The 20,500-nt window shown below is 46.8% G+C and overlaps 1 protein-coding gene across 1 annotated transcript in view; it reads left to right on the forward strand.

The window, feature by feature from the left end:
* The window catches only part of LOC142210374 (uncharacterized), a 437,305-nt gene that overhangs the window by 304,393 nt on the left and 112,412 nt on the right, over positions 1 to 20,500 (forward strand). The gene's annotated exons all lie outside the window — the stretch shown is intronic.

Consider the following 20,500-nt stretch of genomic DNA (forward strand, 5'->3'; position numbering starts at 1 on the left):
CAGAATCAGTATGAGAAATCAGAGCCGGAATCAGACTGAAAGGTCAGAGCCAGAATCAGTATGAAAGATCAGAGCCAGAATCAGTATGAGAGGTCAGAGCCGGAATCAGTATAAGAGGTCAGAGCCAGAATCAGTATGAGAGGTCAGAGCCAGAATCAGTCTGAGAGGTCAGAGCCAGAATCAGTCTGAGAGGTTAGAGCCAGAATTAGTATGGGAGATCAGAGCCAGAATCAGGATGAGAGGTCAGATCCAGAATTAGTATGAGAGATCAGAGCCAGAATCAGTATGAGAGGTCAGAGCCGGAATCAGTATGAGAGGTCAAAGCCAGAATCAGTATGAGAGGTCAGAGCCAGAAGCAGTAAAAAAAAGGTCAGAGCCATAAGTAGTATGAAACGTCAGAGCCAGAAGCAGTAAAAAAAGGGTCAGAGCCAGAATCATTATGAGAGGTCAGAGCCAGAAGCAGTATGAATGGTCAGAATCAGAATCAGTATGAGAGGTCAGAGCCAGAATCATTCTGAGGTCAGGCCCAGAAGCAGTATGAGAGGTCAGAGCCAGAATCGGTCTGAGGTTCGAGCCAGAATCAGTCGGAGAAGTCAGAGCCTGAAGTAGTATTAGACGTCAGAGCCAGAATCAGTATGAGAGGTCAGAGCCGGAATAAGACTAAGAGGTCAGAGCCAGAATAAGTCTGAGAGGTCAGAGCCAGAAGCAGTATGAGAAGTCAGAGCCAGAATCAGTCTGAGAGGTCAGAGCCAGAATCAGTATGAGAGGTCAGAGCCAGAATCAGTCTGAGAGGTTAGAGCCAGAATCAGTCTGAGAGGTTAGAGCCAGAATTAGTATGGGAGATCAGAGCCAGAATCAGTCTGAGAGGTCAGAGCCAGAATCAGTATGAGAGATCAGAGCCAGAATCAGTATGAGAGGTCAGAGCCAGAATCAGTCTGAGAGGTCAGAGCCAGAATCAGTATGAGAGGTCAGAGCCAGAATCAGTCTGAGAGTTCAGAGCCAGAATCAGTATGAGAGGTCAGAGCCATACCCAGTATGAGAGATCAGAGCCAGAATCAGTATGAGAGGTCAGAGCCGGAATCAGTATAAGAGGTCAGAGCCAGAATCAGCAAGAGAGGTCAGACCCAGAATCAGTATGATAGATCAGAGCCAGAATCAGTATGAGAGGTCAGAGCTAGAATGTGTATGAGAGGTCAGAGCCAGAATCAGTATGAGAGATCAGAGCCAGAATCAGTATGAGAGGTCAGAGCTAGAATCAGTATGAGAGGTCAGAGCCAGAAGCAGTATGAGACGTCAGAGCCAGAATCAGTGTGAGAGGTCAGAGCCAGAATCAGTGTGAGAGGTCAGAGCCAGAATCAGTATGAGAGGTCAGAGCCAGAATCAGTATGAGAGGTCAGAGCCAGAATCTGTCTGGGAGGACAGAGCCAGAATCAGTCTGAGAGGTCAGAGCCAGAATCAGTATGAGAGGTCAGAGCCAGAATCATTCAAGAGAGGTCAGAGCCAGAATCAGTATGAGAGGTCAGAGCCAGAATCAGTCTGAGAGGTCAGAGCCAGAATTAGTATAAAAGTTCAGAGCCGGAATCGGTATGAGAGGACAGAACCAGAAGCAGTAGGAGAGGTCAGAGCTGGAATCAGTCTGAGAGGTCAGAGCCAGTATCAGTCTGAGAGGTCAGAGCCATAATCAGTATGAGAGATTAGAGCCAGAATCAGTCTGAGAGGTCAGAGCCAGAATCAGTCTCAGAGGTCAGAGCCATAATCAGTATGAGAGATCAGAGCAAGAATCAGTATGAGAGGTCAGAGCCGGAATCAGTATGATAGGTCAGAGCCAGAATCAGTATGAGAGATCAGAGCCACAATGAGTATGAGAGATCAGAGCCAAAATGGGTATGAGAGGTCAGAGCCAGAATCAGTATGAGAGATCAGAGCCAGAATCAGTATGAGAGATCAGAGTCAGAATCAGTATAAGATATCAGAGCCACAATCAGAACGAGAGGTCAGAGCCAGAATCAGTATGAGAGGTAAGAGCCATAATCAATATGAGAGATCAGAGCAAGAATCAGTATGAGAGGTCAGAGCCAGAATCAGTATGAGAGATCAGAGCCAGAATGAGTATGAGAGATCAGAGCCAAAATGAGTATGAGAGGTCAGAGCCAGAATCAGTATGAGAGGTCAGAGCCGGAATCAGTATAAGAGGTCAGAGCCAGAATCAGCAAGAGAGGTCAGACCCAGAATCAGTATGATAGATCAGAGCCAGAATCAGTAAGAGAGGTCAGAGCTAGAATGTGTATGAGAGGTCAGAGCCAGAATCAGTATGAGAGATCAGAGCCAGAATCAGTATGAGAGGTCAGAGCTAGAATCAGTATGAGAGGTCAGAGCCAGAAGCAGTATGAGACGTCAGAGCCAGAATCAGTCTGAGAGGTCAGAGCCAGAATCAGTGTGAGAGGTCAGAGCCAGAATCAGTATGAGAGGTCAGAGCCAGAATCAGTATGAGAGGTCAGAGCCAGAATCTGTCTGGGAGGACAGAGCCAGAATCAGTCTGAGAGGTCAGAGCCAGAATCAGTATGAGAGGTCAGAGCCAGAATCATTCAAGAGAGGTCAGAGCCAGAATCAGTATGAGAGGTCAGAGCCAGAATCAGTCTGAGAGGTCAGAGCCAGAATTAGTATAAAAGGTCAGAGCCGGAATCGGTATGAGAGGACAGAACCAGAAGCAGTAGGAGAGGTCAGAGCTGGAATCAGTCTGAGAGGTCAGAGCCAGTATCAGTCTGAGAGGTCAGAGCCATAATCAGTATGAGAGATTAGAGCCAGAATCAGTCTGAGAGGTCAGAGCCAGAATCAGTCTCAGAGGTCAGAGCCATAATCAGTATGAGAGATCAGAGCAAGAATCAGTATGAGAGGTCAGAGCCGGAATCAGTATGATAGGTCAGAGCCAGAATCAGTATGAGAGATCAGAGCCACAATGAGTATGAGAGATCAGAGCCAAAATGGGTATGAGAGGTCAGAGCCAGAATCAGTATGAGAGATCAGAGCCAGAATCAGTATGAGAGATCAGAGTCAGAATCAGTATAAGATATCAGAGCCACAATCAGAACGAGAGGTCAGAGCCAGAATCAGTATGAGAGATCAGAGCCAGAATGAGTATGAGAGATCAGAGCCAAAATGAGTATGAGAGGTCAGAGCCAGAATCAGTCTGAGAGGTTAGAGCCAGAATTAGTATGGGAGATCAGAGCCAGAATCAGTCTGAGAGGTCAGAGCCAGAATCAGTCTGAGAGGTTAGAGCCAGAATTAGTATGGGAGATCAGAGCCAGAATCAGTCTGAGAGGTCAGAGCCAGAATCAGTATGAGAGATCAGAGCCAGAATCAGTATGAGAGGTCAGAGCCAGAATCAGTCTGAGAGGTCAGAGCCAGAATCAGTATGAGAGGTCAGAGCCAGAATCAGTCTGAGAGTTCAGAGCCAGAATCAGTATGAGAGGTCAGAGCCATACCCAGTATGAGAGATCAGAGCCAGAATCAGTATGAGAGGTCAGAGCCGGAATCAGTATAAGAGGTCAGAGCCAGAATCAGCAAGAGAGGTCAGACCCAGAATCAGTATGATAGATCAGAGCCAGAATCAGTATGAGAGGTCAGAGCTAGAATGTGTATGAGAGGTCAGAGCCAGAATCAGTATGAGAGATCAGAGCCAGAATCAGTATGAGAGGTCAGAGCTAGAATCAGTATGAGAGGTCAGAGCCAGAAGCAGTATGAGACGTCAGAGCCAGAATCAGTCTGAGAGGTCAGAGCCAGAATCAGTGTGAGAGGTCAGAGCCAGAATCAGTATGAGAGGTCAGAGCCAGAATCAGTATGAGAGGTCAGAGCCAGAATCTGTCTGGGAGGACAGAGCCAGAATCAGTCTGAGAGGTCAGAGCCAGAATCAGTATGAGAGGTCAGAGCCAGAATCATTCAAGAGAGGTCAGAGCCAGAATCAGTATGAGAGGTCAGAGCCAGAATCAGTCTGAGAGGTCAGAGCCAGAATTAGTATAAAAGGTCAGAGCCGGAATCGGTATGAGAGGACAGAACCAGAAGCAGTAGGAGAGGTCAGAGCTGGAATCAGTCTGAGAGGTCAGAGCCAGTATCAGTCTGAGAGGTCAGAGCCATAATCAGTATGAGAGATTAGAGCCAGAATCAGTCTGAGAGGTCAGAGCCAGAATCAGTCTCAGAGGTCAGAGCCATAATCAGTATGAGAGATCAGAGCAAGAATCAGTATGAGAGATCAGAGCAAGAATCAGTATGAGAGGTCAGAGCCAGAATCAGTCTGAGAGGTCAGAGCCAGAATCAGTCTGGGAGATCAGAGCCAGAATCAGTCTGAGAGGTCAGAGCCAGAATCAGTATGAGAGATCAGAGCCAGAATCAGTATGAGAGGTCAGAGCCAGAATCAGTCTGAGAGGTCAGAGCCAGAATCAGTATGAGAGGTCAGAGCCAGAATCAGTCTGAGAGTTCAGAGCCAGAATCAGTATGAGAGGTCAGAGCCATAACCAGTATGAGAGATCAGAGCCAGAATCAGTATGAGAGGTCAGAGCCGGAATCAGTATAAGAGGTCAGAGCCAGAATCAGCAAGAGAGGTCAGACCCAGAATCAGTATGATAGATCAGAGCCAGAATCAGTATGAGAGGTCAGAGCCAGAATCAGTATGAGAGATCAGAGCCAAAATGGGTATGAGAGGTCAGAGCCAGAATCAGTATGAGAGATCAGAGCCAGAATCAGTATGAGAGATCAGAGTCAGAATCAGTATAAGATATCAGAGCCACAATCAGAACGAGAGGTCAGAGCCAGAATCAATATGAGAGATCAGAGCAAGAATCAGTATGAGAGGTTAGAGCCAGAATCAGTATGAGAGATCAGAGCCAGAATGAGTATGAGAGATCAGAGCCAAAATGAGTATGAGAGGTCAGAGCCAGAATCAGTATGAGAGATCAGAGCCAGAATCAGTATGAGAGATCAGAGTCAGAATCAGTATAAGATATCAGAGCCACAATCAGAACGAGAGGTCAGAGCCAGAATCAGTATGAGAGATCAGAGCCAGAATGAGTATGAGAGATCAGAGCCAAAATGAGTATGAGAGGTCAGAGCCAGAATCAGTATGAGAGATCAGAGCCAGAATCAGTATGAGAGATCAGAGTCAGAATCAGTATAAGATATCAGAGCCACAATCAGAACGAGAGGTCAGAGCCAGAATCAGTATGAGAGATCAGAGCCAGAATCAGTATGAGAGGTCAGAGCCAGAATCAGTATGAGAGGTCAGAGCCGGAATAAGACTAAGAGGTCAGAGCCAGAATCAGACTGACAGGTCAGAGCCAGAATAAGTCTGAGAGGTCAGAGCCAGAAGCAGTATGAGAAGTCAGAGCCAGAATCAGTCTGAGAGGTCAGAGCCAGAATCAGTATGAGAGGTCAGAGCCAGAATCAGTCTGAGAGGTCAGAGCCAGAATCAGTCTGAGAGGTTAGAGCCAGAATTAGTATGTGAGATCAGAGCCAGAATCAGTCTGAGAGGTCAGAGCCAGAATCAGTCTGAGAGGTCAGAGCCAGAATCAGTATGAGAGGTCAGAGCCAGAATCAGTGTGAGAGTTCAGAGCCAGAATCAGTATGAGAGGTCAGAGCCATAACCAGTATGAGAGATCAGAGCCAGAATCAGTATGAGAGGTCAGAGCCGGAATCAGTATAAGAGGTCAGAGCCAGAATCAGCAAGAGAGGTCAGACCCAGAATCAGTATGATAGATCAGAGCCAGAATCAGTATGAGAGGTCAGAGCCAGAATCAGTATGAGAGATCAGAGCCAGAATCAGTATGAGAGGTCAGAGCTAGAATCAGTATGAGAGGTCAGAGCCAGAAGCAGTATGAGACGTCAGAGCCAGAATCAGTCTGAGAGGTCAGAGCCAGAATCAGTGTGAGAGGTCAGAGCCAGAATCAGTATGAGAGGTCAGAGCCAGAATCAGTATGAGAGGTCAGAGCCAGAATCTGTCTGAGAGGACAGAGCCAGAATCAGTCTGAGAGGTCAGAGCCAGAATCAGTATGAGAGGTCAGAGCCAGAATCATTCAAGAGAGGTCAGAGCCAGAATCAGTATGAGAGGTCGGAGCCAGAATCAGTCTGAGAGGTCAGAGCCAGAATTAGTATAAAAGGTCAGAGCCGGAATCGGTATGAGAGGACAGAACCAGAAGCAGTAGGAGAGGTCAGAGCTGGAATCAGCCTGAGAGGTCAGAGCCAGTATCAGTCTGAGAGGTCAGAGCCATAATCAGTATGAGAGATCAGAGCCAGAATCAGTCTGAGAGGTCAGAGCCAGAATCAGTCTCAGAGGTCAGAGCCATAATCAGTATGAGAGATCAGAGCAAGAATCAGTATGAGAGGTCAGAGCCGGAATCAGTATGATAGGTCAGAGCCAGAATCAGTATGAGAGATCAGAGCCAGAATGAGTATGAGAGGTCAGAGCCAGAATCAGTATGAGAGATCAGAGCCAGAATCAGTATGAGAGATCAGAGTCAGAATCAGTATAAGATATCAGAGCCACAATCAGAATGAGAGGTCAGAGCCAGAATCAGTATGAGAGGTAAGAGCCATAATCAATATGAGAGATCAGAGCAAGAATCATTATGAGAGGTCAGAGCTAGAATGAGTATGAGAGGTCAGAGCCAGAATCAGTATGAGAGATCAGAGCCAGAATGAGTATGAGAGATCAGAGCCAAAATGAGTATGAGAGGTCAGAGGCAGAATCAGTATGAGAGATCAGAGCCAGAATCAGTATGAGAGATCAGAGTCAGAATCAGTATAAGATATCAGAGCCACAATCAGAACGAGAGGTCAGAGCCAGAATCAGTATGAGAGATCAGAGTCAGAATCAGTATAAGATATCAGAGCCAGAATTAGTATGAGAGGTCAGAGCTTGAATCAGTATAAGAGGTCAGAGCCAGAATCAGAACGAGAGGTCAGAGCCAGAATTAGTATGAGAGGTCAGAGCCAGAATAAGTACGAGAGATCAGAGTCAGAATCAGTATAAGATATCAGAGCCAGAATCAGTATGAGAGATCAGAGCCAGAATCAGTATGAGAGGTCAAAGCTGGAATCAGTATGAGAGATCAGAGCCAGAATCAGTATGAGAGGTCGGAGCCAGAATCAGTATAAGAGATCAGAGCCAGAATCAGTCTGAGAAGTGAGAGCCAGAATCAGTCTGAGAGGTGAAAGCCATAATCAGTATGAGAGATCAGAGCCAGAATCAGTATGAGAGGTCAGAGCCGGAATCAGTATGAGAGGTCAGAGCCAGAATCAGCAAGAGAGGTCAGACCCAGAATCAGTATGAGAGGTCAGAGCCAGAATCAGTATGAGAGGTCAGAGCCAGAACCAGTATGAGAGGTCAGAGCCAGAATCAGCAAGAGAGGTCAGACCCAGAATCAGTATGAGAGGTCAGAGCCAGAATCAGTATGAGAGGTCAGAGCCAGAACCAGTATGAGAGGTCAGAGCCAGAATCAGCAAGAGAGGTCAGACCCAGAATCAGTATGCGAAGTCAGAGCCAGAATCAGTATGAGAGGTCAGAGCCAGAACCAGTATGAGAGGTCAGAGCCAGAATCAGTATAAGAGGACAGAGCCAGAATCAGTCTGAGAGGTCAGAGCCAGAATCAGTATGAGAGATCAGAGCCAGAATCAGTATGAGAGGTCAGAGCCAGAATCAGTCTGAGAGGACCGAGCCAGAATCTGTATGAGAAATCAGAGCCGGAATCAGACTGAGAGGTTAGAGCCAGAATCGGTATAAAAGATCAGAGCCAGAATCAGTATGAGAGGTCAGAGCCGGAATCAGTATAAGGCTGTATTCACACAGAGTAACGCCAGGCGTTTTTTGTGTGTTTTTTTGCACATAGCGCCGCGTTTACGCCGCGTTAACGCCGCGTATACGCCGCGTTAACGCCGGGCAACGCCAACGCTAAATAGCGCGGCGTTAACGCGACGTATACGCGGCGTTAACGCGGCGCTACGCGGCGTAAACGCGGCGCTATGTGCAAAAAACACACAAAAAACGCCTGGCGTTACTCTGTGTGAATACAGCCTAGGAGGTCAGAACAAGAAACAGTCTGAGAGGTTAGAGCCAGAATCAGTCTGAGAGGTCAGAGCCATAATCAGTATGAGAGATCAGAGCCATAATCAGTATGAGAGGTCAGAGCCGGAATCAGTATGAGAGGTCAGAGCCAGAATCAGCAAGAGAGGTCAGACTCAGAATCAGTATGATAGATCAGAGCCAGAATCAGTATGAGAGGTCAGAGCTAAAATGAGTATGAGAGGTCAGAGTCAGAAGCAGTATGAGAGATCAGAGCCAGAATCAGTATGAGAGGTCAGAGCCAGAATCAGACTGAGAGGTCAGACCCAGAATCAGTCTGAGACGTCAGAGCCAGAAGCAGTATGAGAGGTCAGAGCCAGAATCAGTCTGAGAAGTCAGAGCCAGAATTAGTATGAGAGGTTAGAGCCAGAATCAGTCTGAGAGGTCAGAGCCAGAATCAGTATGAGAGGTCAAAACAAGAATCAGTCTGAGAGGTCTGAGCCATAATTAGTTTGAGAGGACAGAGCCAGAATCAGTCTGAGAGGTCAGAGCCAGAATCAGTATGAGAGGTCAGAGCCAGAATCAGTATGAGAGGTCAGAGCCAGAATCAGTATGAGAGGTCAGAGCTAGAATCAGTATGAGCGGTCAGAGGCAGAATTAGAATGAGGCCAGAGCCAGAATCAGTCTGAAAGGTCAGAGCCAGAATAAGTATGAGAGATCAGAGTCAGAATCAGTATGAGAGGTCAAAGCTGGAATCAGTATAAGAGGTCAGAGCCGCAATCAGTCTAAAAGGTCAGAGCCAGAATCAGTGTGAGAGGTCAGAGCCAGAATCAGCAAGAGAGGTCAGACCCAGAATCAGTATGAGAGGTCAGAGCCAGAATCAGTATGAGAGGTCAGAGCCAGAACCAGTATGAGAGGTCAGAGCCAGAATCAGCAAGAGAGGTCAGACCCAGAATCAGTATGAGAGGTCAGAGCCAGAATCAGTATGAGAGGTCAGAGCCACAATCAGTCTAAAAGGTCAGAGCCAGAAGAAGTATGAGACGTGAGAGCCAGAATCAGTCTGAGAGGTCAGAGCCAGAATTAGTATGAGAGGTCAGAGCCAGAATCAGTCTGAAAGGTCAGAGCCAGAAGCAGTATGAGACATCAGAGGCAGAAACAGTATGAGAGATCAGAGCCAGAATCAGTATGAGAGATCAGAGCCAGAATCAGTATGAGAGATCAGAGTCAGAATAAGTATAAGATATCAGAGCCAGAATCAGTACGAGAGGTCAGAGCCAGAATCAGTATGAGAGGTCAGAGCCAGAATCAGTATGAGAGATCAGAGCCAGAATGAGTATGAGAGGTCAGAGCCAGAAACAGTATGAGAGATCAGAGCCAGAATCAGTATGAGAGATCAGAGTCAGAATCAGAAAAAGATATCAGAGCCAGAATCAGTATGAGAGGTCAGAGCTGGAATCAGTATGAGAGGTCAGAGTCGCAATCAGTCTAAAAGGTCAGAGCCAGAAGCAGTATGTGACGTCAGAGCCAGAATCAGTCTGAGAGGTCAGAGCCAGAATTAGTATGAGAGGTCAGAGCCAGAATCAGTCTGAAAGGTCAGAGCCAGAAGCAGTATGAGACGTCAGAGGCAGAATCAGTATGAGAGGTCAAAGCCAGAATCAGTATGAGAGATCAGAGCCAGAATCAGTATGAGAGGTCGGAGCCAGAATCAGTATGAGAGATCAGAGCCAGAATCAGTCTGAGAGGTGAGATCCAGAATCAGTCTGAGAGGTGAGAGCCATAATCAGTATGAGAGATCAGAGCCGGAATCAGTATGAGAGGTCAGAGCCAGAATCAGCAAGAGAGGTCAGAGCCAGAATCAGTATGAGAGGTCAGAGCCAGAATCAGTATGAGAGGTCAGAGCCAGAATCAGACTGAGAGGTTAGATCCAGAATCAGTATGAGAGGTCAGAACCAGAATTAGTCTGAGAGGTCAGAGCCAGAACCAGAATGAGAGATCAGAGCCAGAATCAGTCTGAGAGGTTAGAGCCAGAATTAGTATGGGAGATCAGAGCCAGAATCAGTATGAGAGGTCAGAGCCGGAATCAGTATGAGAGGTCAGAGCCAGAATCAGTATGAGAGATCAGAGTCAGAATCAGTATAAGATATCAGAGCCGGAATCAGTATGAGAGGACATACCCAGAATCAGTCTGAGAGGTCAGAGCCAGAAGCAGTATGAGACGTCAGAGCCAGAATCAGTCTGAGAGGTCAGAGCCAGAATTAGTATGAGAGGTTAGAGCCAGAATCAGTCTGAGAGGTCAGAGCCACAATCAGTCTAAAAGGTCAGAGCCAGAAGAAGTATGAGATGTCAGAGCCAGAATCAGTCTGAGAGGTCAGAGCCAGAATTAGTATGAGAGGTCAGAGCCAGAATCAGTCTGAAAGGTCAGAGCCAGAAGCAGTATGAGACATCAGAGGCAGAAACAGTATGAGAGATCAGAGCCAGAATCAGTATGAGAGATCAGAGCCAGAATCAGTATGAGAGATCAGAGTCAGAATAAGTATAAGATATCAGAGCCAGAATCAGTACGAGAGGTCAGAGCCAGAATCAGTATGAGAGGTCAGAGCCAGAATCAGTATGAGAGATCAGAGCCAGAATGAGTATGAGAGGTCAGAGCCAGAAACAGTATGAGAGATCAGAGCCAGAATCAGTATGAGAGATCAGAGTCAGAATCAGAAAAAGATATCAGAGCCAGAATCAGTATGAGAGGTCAGAGCTGGAATCAGTATGAGAGGTCAGAGTCGCAATCAGTCTAAAAGGTCAGAGCCAGAAGCAGTATGTGACGTCAGAGCCAGAATCAGTCTGAGAGGTCAGAGCCAGAATTAGTATGAGAGGTCAGAGCCAGAATCAGTCTGAAAGGTCAGAGCCAGAAGCAGTATGAGACGTCAGAGGCAGAATCAGTATGAGAGGTCAAAGCCAGAATCAGTATGAGAGATCAGAGCCAGAATCAGTATGAGAGGTCGGAGCCAGAATCAGTATGAGAGATCAGAGCCAGAATCAGTCTGAGAGGTGAGATCCAGAATCAGTCTGAGAGGTGAGAGCCATAATCAGTATGAGAGATCAGAGCCGGAATCAGTATGAGAGGTCAGAGCCAGAATCAGCAAGAGAGGTCAGAGCCAGAATCAGTATGAGAGGTCAGAGCCAGAATCAGTATGAGAGGTCAGAGCCAGAATCAGACTGAGAGGTTAGATCCAGAATCAGTATGAGAGGTCAGAGCCAGAATTAGTCTGAGAGGTCAGAGCCAGAACCAGAATGAGAGATCAGAGCCAGAATCAGTCTGAGAGGTTAGAGCCAGAATTAGTATGGGAGATCAGAGCCAGAATCAGTATGAGAGGTCAGAGCCGGAATCAGTATGAGAGGTCAGAGCCAGAATCAGTATGAGAGATCAGAGTCAGAATCAGTATAAGATATCAGAGCCGGAATCAGTATGAGAGGACATACCCAGAATCAGTCTGAGAGGTCAGAGCCAGAAGCAGTATGAGACGTCAGAGCCAGAATCAGTCTGAGAGGTCAGAGCCAGAATTAGTATGAGAGGTTAGAGCCAGAATCAGTCTGAGAGGTCAGAGCCAGAATAAGTATGAGAGCTCAGAGCAAGAATCAGTCTGAGAGGTCAGAGCCAGAATCAGTATGAGAGGTCATAGGCAGAATTAGTATGAAGTCAGAGCCAGAATCAGTCTGAAAGGTCAGAGCCAGAATCAGTCTGAGAGATCAGAGCCAGAATCAGTATGAGAGATCAGAGCCAGAGTCAGTATGAGAGGTCAGAGCCAGAATCTGTCTGAGAGGACAGAGCCACAATCAGTCTGCCACGTCAGAGCCAGAATCAGTATGAGAGGTCAGAGCCAGAATCAGTATGAGAGGTCAGAGCCAGAATCAGTATGAGAGGTCAGAGGCAGAATTAGTATGAAGTCAGAGCCAGAATCAGTCTGAAAGGTCAGAGCCAGAATCAGTCTGAGAGATCAGAGCCAGAATCAGTATGAGAGATCAGAGCCAGAGTCAGTATGAGAGGTCAGAGCCAGAATCAGTCTGAGAGGTCAGAGGCAGAATTGGTATGAGGTCAGAGCCAGAATCAGTCTGAGAGGCCAGAGCCAGAATTAATATGAGAGGTCAGAGCCAGAATCAGTATGAGAGATCAGAGCCAGAATCAGTCAGAGAGTCAGAGCCAGAATAAGTCTGAGAAGTCAGAGCTAGAATCAGTCTGAGAGGTCAGAGCCAGAATCAGTATGAAAAGTCAGAGCTAGAATGAGTATGAGAGGTCAGAGCCAGAATCAGTATGAGAGATCAGAGCCAGAATGAGTATGAGAGGTCAGAGCCAGAAACAGTATGAGAGATCAGAGCCAGAATCAGTATGAGAGATCAGAGCCAGAATCAGTATGAGATATCAGAGTCAGAATCAGTATAAGATATCAAAGCCAGAATCAGTACGAGAGGTCAGAGCCAGAATCAGTATGAGAGATCAGAGCCAGAATGAGTATGAGAGGTAAGAGCCAGAAACAGTATAAAAGATCAGAGCCAGAATCAGTATGAAAGATCAGAGCCAGAATCAGTATGAGAGGTGAGAGCCAGAATTAGTATGAGAGGTCAGAGCCAGAATCAGTATGAGAGATCAGAGCCAAAATCAGTATGAGAGATCAGAGCCAGAATCAGTATGGGAGGTCAGAGCCAGAATCAGTCAGAGAGGTAAGAGCCAGAATCAGTATGAGAGATCAGAGCCAGAATCAGTATGAGAGGTGAGAGCCAGAATTAGTATGAGAGGTCAGAGCCAGAATCAGTATGAGAGGTCAGAGCCAGAATCAGTATAAGATATCAGAGCCAGAATCAGTCTGAGAGGTCAGAGCCAGAATCAGTCTGAAAGGTCAGAGCCAGAATCAGTATGAGAGATCAGAGCCAGAATCAGTATGAGAGGTCAGAGCCAGAATCAGTATGAGAGGTCAGAGCCAGAATCAGTATGAGAGGTCAGAGCCAGAATCAGTATTAGAGGTCAGAGCCAGAATCAGTATGAGCGATCAGAGCCAGAATCAGTCTGAGAGGTGAGAGCCAGAATCAGTCTGAGAGGTGAGAGCCATAATCAGTATGAGAGATCAGAGCCAGAATCAGTATGAGAGGTCAGAGCCGGAATCAGTATGAGAGGTTAGAGCCAGAATCAGCAAGAGAGGTCAGCGCCAGAATAAGTATGAGAGGTCAGAGCCAGAATCAGTATGAGAGGTCAGAGCCAGAATCAGTATGATAGGTTAGAGCCAGAATCAGTATGAGAGGTCAGAGCCAGAATCAGTCTGAGAGGTCAGAGCCAGAATCAGTCTGAGAGGTCAGAGCCAGAATTAGTATAAAAGGTCAGAGCCGGAATCGGTATGAGAGGACAGAACCAGAAGCAGTAGGAGAGGTCAGAGGCAGAATTGGTATGAGGTCAGAGCTAGAATCAGTCTGAGAGGCCAGAGCCAGAATTAGTATGAGAGGTCAGAGCCAGAATCAGTATGAGAGATCAGAGCCAGAATCAGTCTGAGAGGTCAGAGCCAGAATTAGTATGAGAGGTCAGAGCCAGAATCAGTATGAGAGGTCAGAGCCAGAATCAGTCTGAGAGGTCAGAGCCAGAATCAGTCTGAGAGGTCAGAGCCAGAATCAGTATAAGATATCAGAGCCAGAATCAGTCTGAGAGGTCAGAGCCAGAATTAGTATGAGAGGTCAGAGCCAGAATCAGTCTGAAAAATCAGAGCCAGAATCAGTATGAGAGATCAGAGCCAGAATTAGTCTGGGAGGTCAGAGCCAGAACCAGAAAGAGAGGTCAGAGCCAGAATCAGTATGAGAGATCAGAGCCAGAATCAGTATGAGAGATCAGAGCCAGAATCAGTATGAGAGATCAGAGCCAGAATCAGTATGAGAGGTCAGAGCCAAAATCAGTCTGAGAGGACAAAGCCAGAATCAGTATGAGAGATCAGAGCCAGAATCGGTATGAGAGGTCAGAGCCGGAATCAGTATAAGGCTGCATTCACACGGAGTAAACGCTGGCGTTTTTTGTGTGTTTTTTGCACATAGCGCCGCGGTTACGCCGCGTAGCGTCGCGTTAACGCCGCGTATACGCCGCGTTAACGCCGGGCAACGCCACCGCTAAATAGCGCGGCGTTAACGCGGCGTATACGCGGCGTTAACGCGACGCTATGTGCAAAAAACACACAAAAAACGCCAGCGTTTACCCCGTGTGAATGCAGCCTAAGAGGTCAGAGCAAGAATCAGTATGAGAGGTCAGAGCCAGAATCAGTCTGAGAGGTCAGAGCCAGAATCAGTCTGAGAGGTTAGAGCCAGAATTAGTATGGGAGATCAGAGCCAGAATCATTATGAGAGGTCAAAGCCGCAATCAGTCTAAAAGGTCAGAGCCAGAATCAGTATGAGAGGTCAGAACCGGAATCAGTATGAGAGGTCAGAGCCAGAATCAGTATGAGAGATCAGAGTCAGAATCAGTATAAGATATCAGAGCCGGAATCAGTATGAGAGGTCAGACCCAGAATCAGTATAAGAGGTCAGAGCAAGAATCAGTATGAGAGGTCAGAGCCAGAATCAGTCTGAGAGGTCAGAGCCAGAATCAGTCTGAGAGGTTAGAGCCAGAATTAGTATGGGAGATCAGAGTCAGAATCATTATGAGAGGTCAGAACCGGAATCAGTATGAGAGGTCAGAGCCAGAATCAGTATGAGAGATCAGAGTCATAATCAGTATAAGAAATCAGAGCCGGAATCAGTCTGAGAGGTCAGAGCCAGAAGTAGTATGAGACGTCAGAGCCAGAATCAGTCTGAGAGGTCAGAGCCAGAATTAGTATGAGAGGTTAGAGCCAGAATCAGTCTGAGAGGTAAGAGCCAGAATCAGTATGAGAGATCAGAGCCAGAATCAGTATGAGAGGTGAGAGCCAGAATTAGTATGAGAGGTCAGAGCCAGAATCAGCAAGAGAGGTCAGACCCAGAATCAGTATGAGAGGTCAGAGCCAGAATCAGTATGAGAGGTCAGAGCCAGAACCAGTATGAGAGGTCAGAGCCAGAATCAGCAAGAAAGGTCAGACCCAGAATCAGTATGAGAGGTCAGAGCCAGAATCAGTATGAGAGGTCAGAGCCACAATCAGTCTAAAAGGTCAGAGCCAGAAGAAGTATGAGACGTGAGAGCCAGAATCAGTCTGAGAGGTCAGAGCCAGAATTAGTATGAGAGGTCAGAGCCAGAATCAGTCTGAAAGGTCAGAGCCAGAAGCAGTATGAGACATCAGAGGCAGAAACAGTATGAGAGATCAGAGCCAGAATCAGTATGAGAGATCAGAGCCAGAATCAGTATGAGAGATCAGAGTCAGAATAAGTATAAGATATCAGAGCCAGAATCAGTACGAGAGGTCAGAGCCAGAATCAGTATGAGAGGTGAGAGCCAGAATTAGTATGAGAGGTCAGAGCCAGAATCAGCAAGAGAGGTCAGACCCAGAATCAGTATGAGAGGTCAGAGCCAGAATCAGTATGAGAGGTCAGAGCCAGAACCAGTATGAGAGGTCAGAGCCAGAATCAGCAAGAGAGGTCAGACCCAGAATCAGTAGGAGAGGTCAGAGCCAGAATCAGTATGAGAGGTCAGAGCCAGAACCAGTATGAGAGGTCAGAGCCAGAATCAGCAAGAGAGGTCAGACCCAGAATCAGTATGAGAGGTCAGAGCCAGAATCAGTATGAGAGGTCAGAGCCAGAACCAGTATGAGAGGTCAGAGCCAGAATCAGTATAAGAGGACAGAGCCAGAATCAGTCTGAGAGGTCAGAGCCAGAATCAGTATGAGAGATCAGAGCCAGAATCAGTATGAGAGGTCAGAGCCAGAATCAGTCTGAGAGGACCGAGCCAGAATCTGTATGAGAAATCAGAGCCGGAATCAGACTGAGAGGTTAGAGCCAGAATCGGTATGAAAGATCAGAGCCAGAATCAGTATGAGAGGTCAGAGCCGGAATCAGTATAAGAGGTCAGAACAAGAAACAGTCTGAGAGGTTAGAGCCAGAATCAGTCTGAGAGGTCAGAGCCATAATCAGTATGAGAGATCAGAGCCATAATCAGTATGAGAGGTCAGAGCCGGAATCAGTATGAGAGGTCAGAGCCAGAATCAGCAAGAGAGGTCAGACTCAGAATCAGTATGATAGATCAGAGCCAGAATCAGTATGAGAGGTCAGAGCTAAAATGAGTATGAGAGGTCAGAGTCAGAAGCAGTATGAGAGATCAGAGCCAGAATCAGTATGAGAGGTCAGAGCCAGAATCAGACTGAGAGGTCAGACCCAGAATCAGTCTGAGACGTCAGAGCCAGAAGCAGTATGAGAGGTCAGAGCCAGAATCAGTCTGAGAAGTCAGAGCCAGAATTAGTATGAGAGGTTAGAGCCAGAATCAGTCTGAGAGGTCAGAGCCAGAATCAGTATGAGAGGTCAAAACAAGAATCAGTCTGAGAGGTCTGAGCCATAATTAGTTTGAGAGGACAGAGCCAGAATCAGTCTGAGAGGTCAGAGCCAGAATCAGTATGAGAGGTCAGAGCCAGAATCAGTATGAGAGGTCAGAGCCAGAATCAGTATGAGAGGTCAGAGCTAGAATCAGTATGAGCGGTCAGAGGCAGAATTAGAATGAGGCCAGAGCCAGAATCAGTCTGAAAGGTCAGAGCCAGAATAAGTATGAGAGATCAGAGTCAGAATCAGTATGAGAGGTCAAAGCTGGAATCAGTATAAGAGGTCAGAGCCGCAATCAGTCTAAAAGGTCAGAGCCAGAATCAGTGTGAGAGGTCAAAGACAGAATTAGTATGAGAGATCAGAGTCAGAATCAGTATAAGATATCAGAGCCAGAATCAGTATAAGATATCAGAGCCAGAATCAGTATGAGAGGTCTGAGCCAGAATAAGTATGAGAGATCAGAGTCAGAATCAGTATAAGATATCAGAGCCAGAATCAGTATGAGAGGTCAGAGCCACAATCAGTCTAAAAGGTCAGAGCCAGAAGAAGTATGAGACGTCAGAGCCAGAATCAGTCTGAGAGGTCAGAGCCAGAATTAGTATGAGAGGTCAGAGCCAGAATCAGTCTGAAAGGTCAGAGCCAGAAGCAGTATGAGACATCAGAGGCAGAAACAGTATGAGAGATCAGAGCCAGAATCAGTATGAGAGATCAGAGCCAGAATCAGTATGAGAGATCAGAGTCAGAATAAGTATAAGATATCAGAGCCAGAATCAGTACGAGAGGTCAGAGCCAGAATCAGTATGAGAGGTCAGAGCCAGAATCAGTATGAGAGATCAGAGCCAGAATGAGTATGAGAGGTCAGAGCCAGAAACAGTATGAGAGATCAGAGCCAGAATCAGTATGAGAGATCAGAGTCAGAATCAGAAAAAGATATCAGAGCCAGAATCAGTATGAGAGGTCAGAGCTGGAATCAGTATGAGAGGTCAGAGTCGCAATCAGTCTAAAAGGTCAGAGCCAGAAGCAGTATGTGACGTCAGAGCCAGAATCAGTCTGAGAGGTCAGAGCCAGAATTAGTATGAGAGGTCAGAGCCAGAATCAGTCTGAAAGGTCAGAGCCAGAAGCAGTATGAGACGTCAGAGGCAGAATCAGTATGAGAGGTCAAAGCCAGAATCAGTATGAGAGATCAGAGCCAGAATCAGTATGAGAGGTCGGAGCCAGAATCAGTATGAGAGATCAGAGCCAGAATCAGTCTGAGAGGTGAGATCCAGAATCAGTCTGAGAGGTGAGAGACATAATCAGTATGAGAGATCAGAGCCGGAATCAGTATAAGAGGTCAGAGCCAGAATCAGCAAGAGAGGTCAGAGCCAGAATCAGTATGAGAGGTCAGAGCCAGAATCAGTATGAGAGGTCAGAGCCAGAATCAGACTGAGAGGTTAGATCCAGAATCAGTATGAGAGGTCAGAGCCAGAATTAGTCTGAGAGGTCAGAGTCAGATCCAGAATGAGAGATCAGAGCCAGAATCAGTCTGAGAGGTTAGAGCCAGAATTAGTATGGGAGATCAGAGCCAGAATCAGTATGAGAGGTCAGAGCCGGAATCAGTATGAGAGGTCAGAGCCAGAATCAGTATGAGAGATCAGAGTCAGAATCAGTATAAGATATCAGAGCCGGAATCAGTATGAGAGGACATACCCAGAATCAGTCTGAGAGGTCAGAGCCAGAAGCAGTATGAGACGTCAGAGCCAGAATCAGTCTGAGAGGTCAGAGCCAGAATTAGTATGAGAGGTTAGAGCCAGAATCAGTCTGAGAGGTCAGAGCCAGAATAAGTATGAGAGCTCAGAGCAAGAATCAGTCTGAGAGGTCAGAGCCAGAATCAGTATGAGAGGTCATAGGCAGAATTAGTATGAAGTCAGAGCCAGAATCAGTCTGAAAGGTCAGAGCCAGAATCAGTATGAGAGATCAGAGCCAGAATCAGTATGAGAGGTCAGAGCCAGAATCAGTAAGAGAGGTCAGAGCCAGAATCAGTCTGAGAGGTCAGAGGCAGAATTAATATGAGAGGTCAGAGCCAGAATCAGTCTGAGAGGCCAGAGCCAGAATTAATATGAGAGGTCAGAGCCAGAATCAGTATGAGAGATCAGAGCCAGAATCAGTCAGAGAGTCAGAGCCAGAATAAGTCTGAGAAGTCAGAGCTAGAATCAGTCTGAGAGGTCAGAGCCAGAATCAGTATGAAAAGTCAGAGCTAGAATGAGTATGAGAGGTCAGAGCCAGAATCAGTATGAGAGATCAGAGCCAGAATGAGTATGAGAGGTCAGAGCCAGAAACAGTATGAGAGATCAGAGCCAGAATCAGTATGAGAGATCAGAGCCAGAATCAGTATGAGAGATCAGAGTCAGAATCAGTATAAGATATCAAAGCCAGAATCAGTACGAGAGGTCAGAGCCAGAATCAGTATGAGAGGTCAGAGCCAGAATCAGTATGAGAGATCAGAGCCAGAATGAGTATGAGAGGTAAGAGCCAGAAACAGTATAAAAGATCAGAGCCAGAATCAGTATGAAAGATCAGAGCCAGAATCAGTATGAGAGGTGAGAGCCAGAATTAGTATGAGAGGTCAGAGCCAGAATCAGTATGAGAGATCAGAGCCAAAATCAGTATGAGAGATCAGAGCCAGAATCAGTATGAGAGGTCAGAGCCAGAATCAGTCTGAGAGGTAAGAGCCAGAATCAGTATGAGAGATCAGAGCCAGAATCAGTATGAGAGGTGAGAGCCAGAATTAGTATGAGAGGTCAGAGCCAGAATCAGTATGAGAGGTCAGAGCCAGAATCAGTATAAGATATCAGAGCCAGAATCAGTCTGAGAGGTCAGAGCCAGAATCAGTCTGAAATGTCAGAGCCAGAATCAGTATGAGAGATCAGAGCCAGAATCAGTATGAGAGGTCAGAGCCAGAATCAGTATTAGAGGTCAGAGCCAGAATCAGTATGAGCGATCAGAGCCAGAATCAGTCTGAGAGGTGAGAGCCAGAATCAGTCTGAGAGGTGAGAGCCATAATCAGTATGAGAGATCAGAGCCAGAATCAGTATGAGAGGTCAGAGCCGGAATCAGTATGAGAGGTTAGAGCCAGAATCAGCAAGAGAGGTCAGCGCCAGAATAAGTATGAGAGGTCAGAGCCAGAATCAGTATGAGAGGTCAGAGCCAGAATCAGACTGATAGGTTAGAGCCAGAATCAGTATGAGAGGTCAGAGCCAGAATCAGTCTGAGAGGTCAGAGCCAGAATCAGTCTGAGAGGTCAGAGCCAGAATTAGTATAAAAGGTCAGAGCCGGAATCGGTATGAGAGGACAGAACCAGAAGCAGTAGGAGAGGTCAGAGGCAGAATTGGTATGAGGTCAGAGCTAGAATCAGTCTGAGAGGCCAGAGCCAGAATTAGTATGAGAGGTCAGAGCCAGAATCAGTATGAGAGATCAGAGCCAGAATCAGTCTGAGAGGTCAGAGCCAGAATTAGTATGAGAGGTCAGAGCCAGAATCAGTATGAGAGGTCAGAGCCAGAATCAGTCTGAGAGGTCAGAGCCAGAATCAGTCTGAGAGGTCAGAGCCAGAATCAGTATAAGATGTCAGAGCCAGAATCAGTCTGAGAGGTCAGAGCCAGAATTAGTATGAGAGGTCAGAGCCAGAATCAGTCTGAAAAATCAGAGCCAGAATCAGTATGAGAGATCAGAGCCAGAATCAGTCTGGGAGGTCAGAGCCAGAACCAGAAAGAGAGGTCAGAGCCAGAATCAGTATGAGAGATCAGAGCCAGAATCAGTATGAGAGATCAGAGCCAGAATCAGTATGAGAGATCAGAGCCAGAATCAGTATGAGAGGTCAGAGCCAGAATCAGTCTGAGAGGACAAAGCCAGAATCAGTATGAGAGATCAGAGCCAGAATCGGTATGAGAGGTCAGAGCCGGAATCAGTATAAGGCTGCATTCACACGGAGTAAACGCTGGCGTTTTTTGTGTGTTTTTT

This window comes from Leptodactylus fuscus, chromosome 6 (genome assembly GCF_031893055.1).
Source record: "Leptodactylus fuscus isolate aLepFus1 chromosome 6, aLepFus1.hap2, whole genome shotgun sequence".
Taxonomy (NCBI): domain Eukaryota; kingdom Metazoa; phylum Chordata; class Amphibia; order Anura; family Leptodactylidae; genus Leptodactylus; species Leptodactylus fuscus.